Raw genomic sequence first — 15,312 nt, forward strand, 5'->3', positions numbered from 1 at the left:
AAGTGCTCTGGGTCAGAATACAGGGTGGGTTGTGGGGAAAGGGACTTAACAGTGGGGGTCTACTACAGATCTCCCAACCAAGGGGAAGAGCTGGATCGGGAATTCTCGGGTCAGCTTGCGGAGGCATTTAAGGCAAGGGATGTAGTTGTCATGGGTGATCTAAATTACCCAGACATCTGCTGGGAGGAGCAGTCAGCCAGGTCGGAATGGTCACAAAAGTTCCTTGCCAAGATACAGGACCTCCACTTAACCTAGGAGGTGCACAGTCCCACCAGGGGAAATGCCCTGCTGGACCTGGTCCTGGCCATGGGTCATGACCTGGTGAGGGGACTCCAGGTTCTTGACCACCTGGGTGACCGTGATCATCGCCTGCTGGAATTCACCATCCAGCTCAGGGTGTCAAGGGCCTGCAGCAAGGCAGTAGCCCTTGACTTCAAGAGGGCCAACTTCAGTGAGTTGAGGAGATTGGTAGGAGAGGCACTGGGGTCCTGGAGAGGAGGGCAACTGGGTGCCCAAGAAGAGTGGTCATTTCTTAAGGAGACGATACTCAGAGCCCAAGGCGTGACAATCCCAATGAGAATCAAAGGGGGCAAGAGTGCTCAACTGCCCCCCCTGGCTCACCAAGGGCATTCAGGAATGCCTGATTGCCAAAAAGGAGGCTTACACCCGCTTACACCCAGTGGAAGGGAGGGGCTATCACCAAAGACCTCCATTGCTCGGGTCTGTAGGGGGGCTGTTAGGAAAGCTAAGGCAGATACGGAACTAGGGATAGGATCAAGGACAACAAAAAGTCCTTTTATAAATACATAGGGAGTATGAAGAAGGCACTAGGTAGCATGGGGCCCCTGCAGGATACGCTAGGCAATCTGGCAGTTGCACTAGAGGAAAAAGCAGACCTTTTTAACAATTTCTTTGCCTCCATTTTTTGTGCAGGGACTGGGACTCCCCCACTGAGATTTGGGACAGACTCAAGAGAGACTCTGCCAGGCCTAGGGTCAGGGAGGACCAAGTTAGAGAACTTCTGGAGGGGCTAGATGTGTTCAGATCAGCAGGTCCAGATGCTCTCCACCCCAGGGTGTTGAGGGAATTGGCAGGGGTTATCGCGGGGCCCCTGGCACGGCTTTATGAGCACTCGTGGTGCTCTGGCCAGGTGCTGGATGACTGGAAGCGGGCCAATGTGGTCCCCATCTTCAAAAAAGGGAGGAGGGAGGACCCGGGCAACTATAGGCTCGTTAGTCTTACTTCGATCCTGGAGAAGCTACTTGAGAAGATTATCAAGGAGCACATCTGTGAAGGGCCAGCAGCAGGGATGATGCTCAAGGGCAACCAGCATGGTTTCATTAGGGGCAGGTCCTGTCAGACCAACCTGATTGCCTCCTATGATCAGGTCACAAAATCATTGGATGCAGGTGTTGTGGTGGATGTAGTCTTTCTGGACTTCAGGAAGGCCTTTAACACTCTCTCACCCCATTCGCATTAAAAAGCTAGGAGACTGTGCCATTGATGGCTACACAGTCAGATGAATAGCAAATTGGCTGAGGGGCTGCACTCAGAGAGTGGTGGTGGATGGGTCATTTTCGACCTGGAGGGATATGAGCAGTGGAGTCCCCTAGGGCTCGGTCCTTGGGCCCACACTGTTCAATTTCTTTATTAGCGACTTGGACAAGGGGGTGAAAAGCACCCTGTTTAAATTTACGGATGACACCAGGATTTGGGGTGAGGTGGGCACGCTAGAAGGGAGGGACAGGATACAGCTGGACCTGGACAGGTTACAGGGGTGGGCAAATGAGAATAGGATGGGATTCAGTACTGACAAGTGCAGGGTGCTGAACTTGGGCAGTAAGAACCAGCAGCATACCTATAGGCTGGGGAACTCTATTCTCGAAAGCACAGTGACGGAAAGAAATCTGGGAGTCATTATCGATTCCAAGATGAACATGGGCTGCCAATGTGAGGACACAGTCAGTAGGACTAACTGCACTTTGTCGTGCATCCACAGATGCATCACAAGCAGGGCCAAGGAGGTGATCCTCCCCCTCTATGCGACACTGGTCAGGCCGCAGTTGGAGTATTGCGTCCAGTTCTGGGTGTCGCACTTCAGGAGGGATGTGGACAGCATTGAGAGGGTCCAAAGGAGGGCCACTCGCATGATCCGGGGACAGCAGGGCAGACCCTACTAGGAGAGGCTGCAGGACTTTAACCTGTTCAGCTTTCACAAGAGAAGGCTGAGAGGGAACCTGGTGGCCTTCTATAAGTTTACTAGCGGGGACCAGCGGGGAATGGGAAAGACCTTGTTCCCCCGAGCGCTTCCCGCAGTAACAAGGAATAACGGCCATAAATTGTTAGAGAGTAGGTTCAGACTAGACATTAGAAGGCACTACTTCACAGACAGGGTGGCTAGGATCTGGAACCAACTTCCAAGGGAAGTAGTGCTGGCTCCTACCTTGAGGGTCTTTAAGAGGAGGCTTGATGATTACCTAGCTGGGGTCATTTGAGCCCAGTTTTCTCTCTTGCCCAGGGCAGGGGGTCAGACTAGAAGATCTGCAAGGTCCCTTCTGACCCTACATCTATGAATCTATAAACACCACTAGATTTTTAACCGGAATATGTTGATTAATTTTTTTAGCACGGAATTCTTGGAACATTCTTCAAAAGACTATGCAAATATACTATCTGGTCTATTATAAAAACTCAGTGATCAATTATTTTCTCTTTTAATTACCATTAATAAAAGACAGTTAAACAAGATATCACATCTTAAATAGTTCAGATTTTCCTTTCCACTTCTTTCTAGATAGTTTCTCTGGACTCAGGTGAGTATAATGTCCCGTATAGAAAGAAATCAGAATCAACAACCGAACAAGAGACAATAATAATAATAGGCTGTAAATTTGTATACCCTTCTCTTAGGGATACACATCTCAAAGAATAAAAGTCTTTATGATAACCGTCAGCCTCAGAATATCAAAATTCCCCTCTCTTTTTTTTCCTCTTTTTCTTTTATATCGGTAGGTTTAATATATTCATTTTCACTTTAAGTTCTTTGATTTTTTGTGTGCGTGCTTAATATATAACTTCAAAGAAAGATTTTACTTGTATATACCAGTCTCCTATGTTTTCCTGTGTTTCTTCAGGGTTTTTTTTCCTTTTATAATTTGTTTATATTGATGAGTCCCCAAAACGGAGTCAATCTCTGCTAGTAGAAACTCTTCTTAATCTGTCATCCAACAGCCGTTTGACTCCCCGTCGCTCCAGCTGTCACGATTCTTTGCTGCTTCCCCTGTCTCTGCCATGTCACTCTCCTATCATTCATCCGGGTCTCTCCTCGTCCCCGCCCCTCTCTCTAGCTGTCCTAGCTTTACAGAGTAGTAACTCTGGAGGCGTGGCTCCCGGCAAGATGTCTTTTCTTTCACTGGCTCCTGCTTGCTTTTGGTTAGTATCAGAATCATCTTCTCTTCTTCACAAGGCCTTAAAGGAGATCCTGAGTTTTTTGGAAAAATGGGTCATCCTGGAAAACAGGGATCGGTTGTACTTCTGGGGCAAAAAGGAGAAAAAGGACAAATGGCAGACTGTGAAGAAAGTGTAACAACGACTTTCTCTCTTGGCCTTCAAAAAAGAACGTCCCACAGCCAGGGTCACTAGTGAGATTTGAAAATATTTTCATTTAATGAAAATTAAGTACCTGCTGTTGAATCAGGTTTATTTGTAGCCAACACTGGAGGTATGTACTTCTTTAGTTACCACATCAGTGTTTCCAGTAAATCATTCAGAGCAGCACTTTTTTACAATGGTAAAAGAATTTAGCATACGTCAAATGGACAGTTTGTCAAACCAGTTGCATATAACATGTCAGATTTCTGGATCGATTGTCATTCATCTTAATGAAGATGATAATCTGGCTTCAGATTTTGACTGCATCTCAAAATGGCCTCATAGCTGATTTTATAAAACCGCTGATTCTATATTTGCAGGTTTTTGGTATTCCCTAACTAGAAAAATTGAAAAGTATATAAAATACTATATTTGGGGCTTCTGTGGGAGATGAACATGAAAGCTAAAAAGATCTATCACTTTACAGAATCATGCACAGATGCTGTGATTCTCAACTGGAGAATTCCTACAATGGCAGCTCAGACTGCAAAGGCAAGTTGCTCATTTTAAAGCAATATGAAATATTTCTGTATCTTACTCTGTTTTAATTAACTTCTAGTTGAGTTTCTGGAATTTATGATCTAGATTTTTTTTAGTGTATTTCATAAGAGATTAATATTAATAATATTAATTTATGTAGTACCAAATGTGTCCTCCGTCTTCTATGGATAAATAATGGCACAGGTGCCTACCTCAAGATATGAACAATCATGGAATCTGGGATCAGGCTTTTAAAAGAAAACATAACAGGGATCCAAAACTGGGAAAGAAGTTGGAATTTGAACTGGTCCAAATAGTCCAATTAAGCTTGTTATATCAAAACAGCTACTTTTTCTATGAATAAACAAGCAGGATATTTTTATTTTGATCTGATATATTTTCCTTTTTCTGGATGAGAAAAGAGGAATCAAAAAATGATTGAGGTTTCAAAAGTTTAAATTTCACAGAATTGTGTTTCTGTTGGAAAAATGACACAATTTTATAGAAATAAAAAAAAAACCCTCTGAAAAATAATAAACACTTTTTTTTTACCCAGCTCAAGTTTGTGTGTATGTATGTTCTATCTTATTCTTTTGGATATTATTGTTTCTTGATCTGATTACTTGTTCCTTTTTTTGTCTAATTTATGGGGGTGGAAAAAAGCTTTGCCTGTTTTCAAGCATTTTCAGTTTTTCAGCTCTTCTTTATTTTTTCCTGGTGTTCTGCATTTTAAAATTGATTATTGTCTGTCTTTGTATATGTGATCAGGGCCGGGGTGAGGGTGATTAATGACATTCCTTGATGTGATGGAAGAATGAAAAGTTAATTCCCCAATGAGAGCTGTTATCAGAAGACACCCAGACAAGCCAGTAAAAGTGAATTCATTTTAATTGGTGAGCTCCCAGTGCAGTGTAGTACAGTGTTCAGCTGGCTGCATCCAGCGCCCACGCTTATACTTACCTGCGCACCGGCAGTTAATGTTTTTGTTATATTTATATCCCTGTCTTTTCTCTTCTAGGTGGAGTTGGGCCCTTCCTCCCCAGCATGATCTCTCTTCCCATGGACCACCCAGGTAAGTGCCTTCTGTCTCTCACCTCTCCGCTTTGGGATTTGCTGTGGTTATACCTTTACCCAGCAGGCTCCACTTCCCCGTGGTTTCTCTTTGGCTCTTGGGAGAGCTTTGGAGCTTCTTGCCTCCTTGTCCAGATGCTTCTTCTCTTGCTGTGCCCCAGGGGCCACTGAGTAGCCCCCACTGCTGTCTTTTCATTGCTGCTGGCCTCTGTTTCCTCTAAACCCCACCTGGTGTGTGAATTTCCCCAGCTGTGTCTAGTAAGGGCTTATCCTTGCCTTGTCCCTTCTGTAATTTTGCTGCCAACATCAAGTGGAAATGCTATATGGCCACAGTCCATGGTGGCCTAAAACCTTGTTGGGATGAGCTGTGAGGCGAATGAGAGCATTTTACAATTACCTGACCTGAGATGCCCATTTTTATGCACTGCACCTTGATGTTGCTTGATGTTTATTGGGAGGTGGATATAGGCTGAGCAGTAACTCTCCTCGCTCACCGAGGCAGCATACTTTTTCATGGGGCTCCTCCTCCCCTTACACCCCACCCTTATCATTTCCTGTCTTCAATAAAGTCAATAAATTGTTGGTTGTCTTTGCTATGTCAAATGGCACTTAATTTAAATCAGTCCAAATCAAGTCCAATTAAGGATAACTACAAAATCAACTTTCTGTTCAGGAACTGCATAATCAATTTAAGTCCGTTCATTCTGGGTCTCCACAAAAATTAAACTCAAACCAATTTGTCCTCTGCTCAGGCTAGTTGACTTCAATCAAATGTTCTTTCCAGAAAATAAAGGTGATAAGTCCACAACTGAACTAAGCCTAAATTGCTTCCTTCCTCAATGTGTCCATCAAACTGTTCACAGCCATCTAATTCATACAGTCTTGTGAATTTCCAGTCTCTCAGCTTCAAGTCCCAGCTCTGGGCCCAGACCCTTGGTCAGGCCCAATGTCTCCCTCAGGACAGACTTTACTTAAACAGCTTTCTGCTAGGGCAGGCCAGCTACATTCCTTCTCTCATTTTTTCCTTTAGCACAACATAGTCCAGCAAGAAAGGAGGAGAGGGGAAAAAAAAATCTAAACCAAGAGAAAAGAAACCCGCCCCCTCCCCCCTGCCAAAATGGTCTCAAAAGGGCAGGGCCCTTTTAAGACTCATGGCCACTTCTCCTTTTTGCAGTCTCTTTGCTGCCTCCAGCCTCTGTCATGCCCGCTCCACTCTGTCGGTCCACTTCCCAGCAGGCTATGCCTGGTTAGGGTTTCCCCAGCCACTTTTGGCCAGGAACTTTGGTCCATTCTCCTGTCTTTTGCAGGAGATTGACAGATCTGGCCACTTTCAGTTCTGGCTTCTCTTGTCTGCCACTGCTCCTTTCCTTCTTGCCATTATCGAGGGCCTGAAATGTCAACTCTAACACTCCTTCTGCCAATCTGGAAGGAGCATGTGCTCCTAAATGTTTTGGGCTGGTCCTTCTCACCAGGGCAGCTTCCCCCTGCACTGAAGGTAAGTATTTTGTGCTCCTGTCCCTCTGGGCTCTCCTTAGACTCCCCTTTCCTCCCTTCACAGTTAGCCATTCCTGGTAATGTCTCTCTTCTATTTTACAGCCCTACAGACTATTTTTAGCTCTAGCTAAAAACCTTAACTTGGGTGCAGAAATGACTGACTGTGAAGGTATTGTCAAGATGCACCAGAAGGCTAGATTTTGTTTTATGAATCTGAATAAGAGATGTATATTTAACTTTAATGACTACAGGACTAATGACACTATCTTTTAACTATTTGGACACTTTGTTTTGCCTAGTTTGTTGAAATTTTTTGAAACTTTATAAATTAGTGCACATTCCAATAATTTTATTAATTTTGCTTTGATCTTGAAATGGATAATATAGTGCTGCCCTCTTATCATATTAGTGAAGCATTTAGCTCCCATTTAACGGGAGAAAAATGTGTGTTGTGTTATACGATGTGCCACATCATCTGGAACCTCATTTTCAAAAGCCTAGATTCACTCATGGTAATAAATAGAACTGAAAGTACTTCCAGAAGAACTTTTTGTGCTGCCTTTATTGATCTCATTTTTAAATATGCATTCAAACAGAACATATGAATACAGTTCAGTGTACTATAAGTTATTACTTGTAAATTCTTATGACTAAGTAAAATGATTAAGATAAAGTTAAACACTTATTTTCATGCTTAACCTGCAGGGTCCTAATTGTTACTTCACCTAAAATCCAGTCTGCTTTTTGTATTATAATCAAGCCATTTAGCAAATATACCAACATGAGATTGAAGCTGTCTTTCTTGCAAGGATAAGCTATCAGTAAGGCCTAAAGTTAGGACCCAGAAAGAGTAGCTTTGCTGAATACACATAGGTTGCATTGCAAACTGTAGTAATCTTGATTTAGAAAAAAGAAAAGTTGCAACATTATAAAGCTTGTTTTGCCTCTGAAAGGTACTTATTTAAAACCAACACAAGGGTTTTGTTACAAATAGTTTACTTGCCCTGGTGGGTAGCTCTTGACACGATGAGATATTTGGTGTAGGTTCTATCCTGCTGTCTTTTACTCAGATGAGTAAGATAGTGGTTGCTGATGGGATTCCTTGTAAGAGTAAGCAATGCAAAATCACACCTATATTAATTCACTGAATAAAATTGAATAGGAAGACAGTGACTTTTTTTTTTTCTTGTTAAATTTAACCAGATGGCAATCCAGGACACACAAGACCAAGCCTAAGATAAGATCTTTTGTAAATGTTATGCTGTACTATGCATTCTTTTCATAATGCATCTACAAAAGGCACGTAAAGTGTTTGCTGTTATATTATTAAACACATTGCAGTTCTGAGCTATTATACAATGGAAGCAATTATAACTCTTTCCTCCTCTTGAACACAAACACTGTAAGGTTATTTGAACTAAGCAGTCTGAGAGAGAGAAAGGAAGAGAGAGAGAAATAAACTGACTATCTAAAATATGTGGGTAACTGCTAATGCTCACGGCATAATTAAACCTTTTGATCCAAATACACATTATTATAATGTAGTTGATTAATGTCCACAATTTCATTTCAAACTGTAAGTGCAAATTACATTTTTAGTAACAGTATTGTGTTTTTAAATCTCATATATTTAATTTGTCTTTCACTTGTAGAATAGGAGTCTATTAGCACAAGTCATTTTTCTTTTTATTCCAGTAATTTTATCTCTGTGGTTAATGAGAGGTAGCACTGTAGAACAATCTAACTGTATTGGTTTCACCATTATTACTGTTTTTTCAATACAGAAGAATACAATAGAGTTTAATTAGAAAAGTTAAAGTATACAATGCATAATAATATGTGTTTCTAGTGCTGTCTACAAAGATATTGACACTTCCCATTTTAAAACTCTTGATTTTAGTTGCACATAAGTTTGGGTGATGTTTGTGGGGAAAAATGTTTAATCAAAATCATCAGCCATTTCTGAGAATGAGGCTGCAGCAACATGGTAGTGAAAGAGTGATGTTTTAACTGTGATGGACCAGAAGTTACTTGAGACAAGGATTTCTTAGTGTAATATCTTTTATTGGACAAGCTATGTAATTGGGATAAAGTTAGACAAGTAGACATAAAGTTAGACAGGTAGAAAGAAATGACAAAGAATGTCTTGCTTTTGAAAGTTTGTCTAACTTTACTTCAACTACATGGTTGATCCAATAAAAGATATCACCCTGAGGAAATCCTTACACCTCATTACATCAAAACACATTGTTCTACCATTTTAAAATGTTATGTTAACCTTTAACTTGAGAAACTTGAAATATGAGACCCTTAAATGTTGGTATGGGTAGGGCTGAAGCAAGTAGGATGCCTTTTGCTTTCCTCATGAACATTTCCCCTTATCTGACCCATTTTTAAGACTTTAAAAATTACAATTTGCACATGCTCAGTAGAGATGACCTTGAACTTAATGGTTAATATTTCTAAAGAGTCCATCCACAATGAACATTCTCCAGTGACTTGCACCCCTTGCAGTTACTGTCTCAGCTCAGGTGGCAAACGTATTTGTGGCGTATCTGAATGTTCTGATCCAGCGGATGAACCATGTGGGTGTCACCTGTTTTTTTTCAGTTTGCTTTTTTATATGTCTAGGAAATTACATACCTGAATGCATTCCAAAACACTATCAGTGTTCAAAGTCTGAACTGAATGTCAGGAGATACCAGTTTCAAGGTTTCCAGTGCAACCTTAACTTGGTCCTTTTGTGTTTGTCTGATAACCTTGAGTATGTGACCAATTACTACTTTTTCTCAGGATCCCTGCCTTATTCAGGGGATCTGCTTAGGAAATAGAAATGGCATATAGATTGATGGAGGCTGTTATATGTAAGATCCCTGTAGAAGAGAAGGGATCCCTGTAGAAGAGAAGGGACAGTACAAGTGGTGAGACAGTTGAATGAATTCTTCTCTTCCAGCCTTAGACCAAGGCTTTCTATGTGTTGCTGGGCAAGTTACTTAGAATAGACTTCAAAGATGGTTACTAATTGTGTGTTCTCCATTTTCTAAATGCCTGACGTGGGATGTTGGGGTCTGATTTGCAGAAATGCTGACCACTTACAATTGCAAATGAAGTCAATAGGAGTTGTTCTTGAATCTAGGTAGCTCCCTTCTAGCCCTTTGATCTTATGTCAGGGGCAAAATAATGCTAGATATTCCAGTGGTTTTCAACCTTTTTTTCACTTGCAAGCCCCTAACATTTTTAGAATGGAGGTGTGGACTAGGGACGTGTAAAACAGGTCATGTTTGATTTGGATTCAGCCTTAATCGGGGACAGTGATTTGATTCGTTGATTTGGATCACTGTCTCTGATTCAATATGGCCAAATCTGAATCTGAAGATTTGATGCTGATTTGGAGAATCAGCTATTCTGCCATAGACACAGCTTTAAATGTTTTTTCCTCATACCTCAAGGTACCAGGCGTGGCTCATGAACGCTGCAATGCTGGGGTAGATGGAGTATCTCACAGTACTTCCAGTCCACATCTGGGTCCACTGGGTAGCACGCGGGGGTGGGGAGGGGGCACTCCCTGGCCCCCTGGTTTGCTGATTGGCCATGGGGGGGGACCCTGGGTGTCCCCCCCCAGACCCAGGAGGCACTAGTTGTCAAGCCAAGGAGGCGCAGGGGGTCCCACCAGCACACTCCCAGGTGGACCCAGAAGTGCTTCTGGTCTGCTTCTGGTTCTACTGCTGAGCCCACTGGGGACCCCCCCCCCCCCCCCCCGTGCCCCTGTGGGATGCTCCATATGCCCCAGCATCTCGGCATTCATGAGCTGCCTGGTACCTTGAGGTATGTAGAAAAAACATTTAAAGCTGTGTCTATATCTGAATCATCAAATCTTTCTGAATCAATTTGGAGGGTTCCGATTTGATTCGGAGAGATTAAAGGTTCTTCTGATTTGATTCAGATTCAGAGATTTGGCTACTGAATTGGGCTGAATCTCCACCGAATCGAATCAGGGACCGAAGCTTCACACAGCCCTATTGTGGACCTGTTCAGAAATTTCAAATGAAAGTGTGGACCCCTTTGAAGTGCAAGTGTGGGTATTCAAGTAAAGACCTCCTTATATTCCATACACACAATGGGGATATATTCAGGTTGCTAAAGCAACCTTATTTCTGACATGTCCTAACTTTTGAGGGCTGACTTCAAAATCATAATAATATTCTTTTAATCTATTTTTAACTATGTAGTTAAAGAGAGATGAAATATTTTCCAGGTAACTAATGTACATCATCCTATTGGGAATTACACCTTTTTCCTAAATTACTGTGTGTTCTCAATCCTTGCTGGTCTCAACTAGTATTGAGCAATTCATAAGAGGTGTTTGCAACTTTGTAGAATCTATCTTGTCATTCCTGTTTTTGTTCATCACTCTCAGATGTACAACAGGAGTACAAGAAATTTAATATAAAAACAGAGAATGTAAGAATAGAAAATATTAATGATTATAGGCCAAATTTTTCTCTGTAACAGTGGTGCAGATTATTTGACTACAAAAACACTTTGTGGAGTTTTTTTGGATTTACATCACTATAGGAGAGTAAAACGCGGCTCCAGACGTTGGCCTAATCCAGTGCTAAGTGATGCACCTTGTATGGATGAAGAAACATGTGTTCATAATTTCTTTTTAAAATATGTAAAGTTATGTCTGATAGGTGCAAAATTGATAATATATTCAGAAATGAATCAGCCTTGTAGAACTGAAGATCTATTTTCAGAGGTATTGACAAAAAATAGCTTTTAGGGTTGCTGCGAGTTGTCATACAGTGATTGAGCTGACAGCGTGCATATGTTAGTGGGCTAGAACATGTCCTTGATTTTTGCAGGCAAACCTGTCACTGATTTCAATGAAGTATTTTGAAAAACTGGTGAATCAAGGTGGCTTGGTGCTTTTAATAATATGTTTTCCATACTGAAGTTTTTTATTGGTTGAAGTCACATACTGAATATTGTGTAGAGAAAGTGAAGTGTTTAAATTGCAAATAAATTTAGGAAGATTACAATACCCACAGCTTATATCAAAGGAGAATTGATTTTTAACTATAAGAATATTTGAAGAAAACCCAATCTTCCCTGTCCAATTGTTAAACTGAAATATGAATATACTGTAATACAGTAAGCTTTGATTAATTAAATGAGATGCTTTTCTGATTTTATTTGCACCAGGATAAGGAGATGAAAGGCAGCCTCCTGGTACTCATTCCTGTACTTTGAACTGGGTTGTAAAAGCTGAGAATGAATTGTAGCTCATCTAAATCTCTCTGGGGTAAGAATTCCAATGAATTGAAGGAGTCTTCATTTGTAAAGGGAAAGGTGGAATGAATTAACCTGTTAAATTCCCTGAACAAGTGTACAAGGTACCATTGACCCAGATCAAAATCTAGGTACAGTACTGATATTCTGCCACCACTGTTCACCATTGAATTGTTCCTAATTCCAAGGCAGTATATCAGTAAGCCTGATTTCAGATCACCTCTTATTGCACAATTCAATTGGCACCCTACTGTACCCTATCCAGATGGGTTGGACACTTGTCTATGTGCACTGTAGGTCTGGAGTAGCTGTAGATCATCCTCTCCTCATCCATTACTCCCTGTGGATCTTACCTGGTAATATTGCCTTTTTCTATGTGGCCCCACTGAGATTCTCCAGGACACACTCTGGCTTGGTACGCTGGGCAGTTCTGTTTGACACAGCTAGAGAGAGCAAAAACAGAAGGCATTATCTGATGAGACCCTGGCGTAATAGGCACAGGAATCCACAAAAGCATTTACTTGCAAGAGGGACTCTTTCAGTTTTTAATAAGGAAATGGAAAACCTAACCAGAAAATCCTATTGGTCAATACAGCTGAATAAAGGTGACAGAATTAGGCCTGTGATTGTTAAAGAGCATGGCTGTATAATTCTTTTTGCTAGGAGTACTACTGAAGGGTGCCAACTGGTGGAAGAGTTAACAGAACATTTGATGTTCTGATTAGCTTTGTCTCCTTAGCATTACTTTATACTCAAAAACATTCCTGATAAGTAGCAGAATCTGGATTTGGGAATGATGCTGGGTAAGAGTGCTTAAATTAAATATGTAATCATCATGTTTATTACCATATGAACATCAGTTGTGTCTGCCTAGAAAACTGAGTCACATGAAAGAGAAACATCATGACACGAATAGTAATATTTAAGATCTTGGATGTCATGTGCATCTCTTATCAGCCTCGCATTTTCAGAGGAAAAGCTTTGCCAAAAAATTCAAATTTTTTGCTGCTTTAGTCTTGCGTTAACACTGTCACTTCCTGATCCAGCTGCAGTGAGCTATCTGTTGCTTCAAGCAAGCCTTATTTCTTCTTCAAAGGCACAGTACTGTACAGTATCACTCTGACACACGATCACTTATTTCCCTTTTAAAATGAAAAATCATAATGCATGAACTATGCAATATCCAAAATGTATACAAAAACCCATAATGTCTTTCAGTAAAGGAAAAACGGTTGCATTTTTTGACCAAAGTGAAATACAGCATTTGATGAAATACAAAAAAAAAAATTCTATGAAATTAAAAATAAAAAAGCTTAGGAGATTGAAAGGGAACAAATAAAAGTAATATTCTGAGTATACTCATTCAGTCCAGTTCCACTGTTTCAAGGATTGGACTCTATTGATCACAAAAGTATCCAAATGGGTAGTAGTTTCCACTGCACACAAACTTTTACTGTGTAGCAACCAGTGATCCCTTAGATCCCGCCTGTTGTTAAGATTTGCAATAACTAAATAAGTACCTGGTTCTAGTTAGCAAGCAGTGTTTTTAAAAATGTTTCTATTTATAAAGGAAACTAATTCCCAAGTGTTACCTTACAGTGACGAGCTCTTTTTTTTTTTTACCTCAGACATGGCTTGGATATTTCTGGCTTGGATTGATAGGGCATGGAATCTAACCTGCCATCATCCCGACAGGTGATCGTGCCAAGGGAAGATGCAAGTACCTGTCTTAGCAAGAAACTGTCTGGATTTCCATTGACTTTAATGGACCAAGAACTTCAGCCCATGACTTGAATGAGAAGCAACATGCATCTCTTATATTGTTTTTAATGCAAAGTGTGCCTTCCCCGTGTCCCTTTCCTTCTGACCCTCAGGTGGGGTATATAGCACACTGTCAATTGCTGTTCAGATATAGAAGCAGAAAGAATTTCTTGAGCATCTTCTGAAATCACCCAGAATGGTTGCACTGCAATGAGAATCTTTTATGTTTTTCAGCTTGATAGCAGGCACCTGGCAAAAAGCCAGCAAAAAACAGGTGAAGAGAAGAGTCCTAGCTTGTGGACTGCATTTGCATTTCCTCAGATTTCAGTGTCATTCTGGTTATTTTCAAGAGACTTCACCAATCCCATTTCCTCTCTGCACAGCAAATCCACTCATTGGCTACAATAAAAGTAATTAAAGAAATAAAATAGATTACTGCTTGCATGAGAATAAGATTAACTTTTCCAATGTGCCATCCAGGGCGCATATTCCTGATAAAGAGAACTTTCATAAGGTAGGAGATAACAAACATTGCTTGCTTTATCTTTGGGCTGGGCTTTTGCAATGAAATTATGGAGTTTAAAAGGTACTATCAATGTAATTTGCCTCAAGAAAAAACTAATGCATTTAGTGAATATGTAATTATGAGGAAACTCTTTTACTTTTCTCCCTTCAGAATAAAAACTCAAAATGTTATTCAAACAACAGAAAACTCAATCATCTACCCATTATTTAAGATCTCTTGGTTGCAGATGAACTTTGTTGTAGACTAGATTATTTAGATACTGTTATTTAGGGAGGAAAACAAAGCACAGCTGCACTATAACAGCAGAGTTGTGGGACAGATGCTAACATTTAGTGGACATTTATACCCAATTAAGTGTAGATCCACTAAACTAGATATTACAGTGAAGCATAATTGCTCTCATTCTGCATCTATTATGAAATGTGTGTATATATATATATTTCAAGTGAGCAAATTAGAGTAAATTGTTTTATAGAGATTGGCAAGAAATCTGATATAATGAAAAAAATACCCTTCAATTTTATTATGGTGTGTTTATAAAGCTTAAAGTCTTTATTTTAGTAACACCTTGGCTCACTATAATGAAGAGTCTGACTGTCTAATTATTAGCCCCTATTTTCAAGGATATATAGTCTAGCTTTTAAAAATAACCATTAGTTTGTAACACGATAAATTCTGAGTGTTTTGGCAATTTATTATATTAAGAAACAGTTTTATTATATACATACTGTTTTGTTAGAATATCAAGCTATTTAAATTTCTAGTACATTTATTTTTAGAAATAGTTACATAAGTTGACAAAACTTGTTGATTTAAAAAAAAAAAAGTGATTTACTTTTTTTACTTTAAAGGTAGAAGGCAAGGATGTACCTTAAAAAGGGTGGTATCTTAACGAGTAACTCATATGTACAAAGGGCATAAGCTTTCGTAGGTGATAGACTACAGCATCATGCTGTGAATGGACTTGCAGAGAGCAGGAGTACTAAAGTAGTGCTATTCTTTCCGTATTCTTTGTTTTTAAATTACTTTAATCCTTT

General features: G+C 40.3%; 1 protein-coding gene across 1 annotated transcript in view; it reads left to right on the plus strand.

Moving 5' to 3' along the window:
* Nucleotides 1–4,903: 4,903 nt before the first annotated feature.
* The window catches only part of OTOL1 (otolin 1), a 31,012-nt gene continuing 20,603 nt past the window's right edge, over nucleotides 4,904–15,312 (plus strand). The window contains exons 1-4 of the mRNA XM_059731104.1: nucleotides 4,904–5,024; nucleotides 5,150–5,203; nucleotides 11,902–12,001; nucleotides 13,617–14,263. The gene's annotated coding sequence lies outside the window, so the exon portion shown is untranslated. The remainder of the gene's footprint in view (nucleotides 5,025–5,149; nucleotides 5,204–11,901; nucleotides 12,002–13,616; nucleotides 14,264–15,312) is intronic.

Source organism: Alligator mississippiensis, chromosome 7, assembly GCF_030867095.1.
Source record: "Alligator mississippiensis isolate rAllMis1 chromosome 7, rAllMis1, whole genome shotgun sequence".
Taxonomy (NCBI): domain Eukaryota; kingdom Metazoa; phylum Chordata; order Crocodylia; family Alligatoridae; genus Alligator; species Alligator mississippiensis.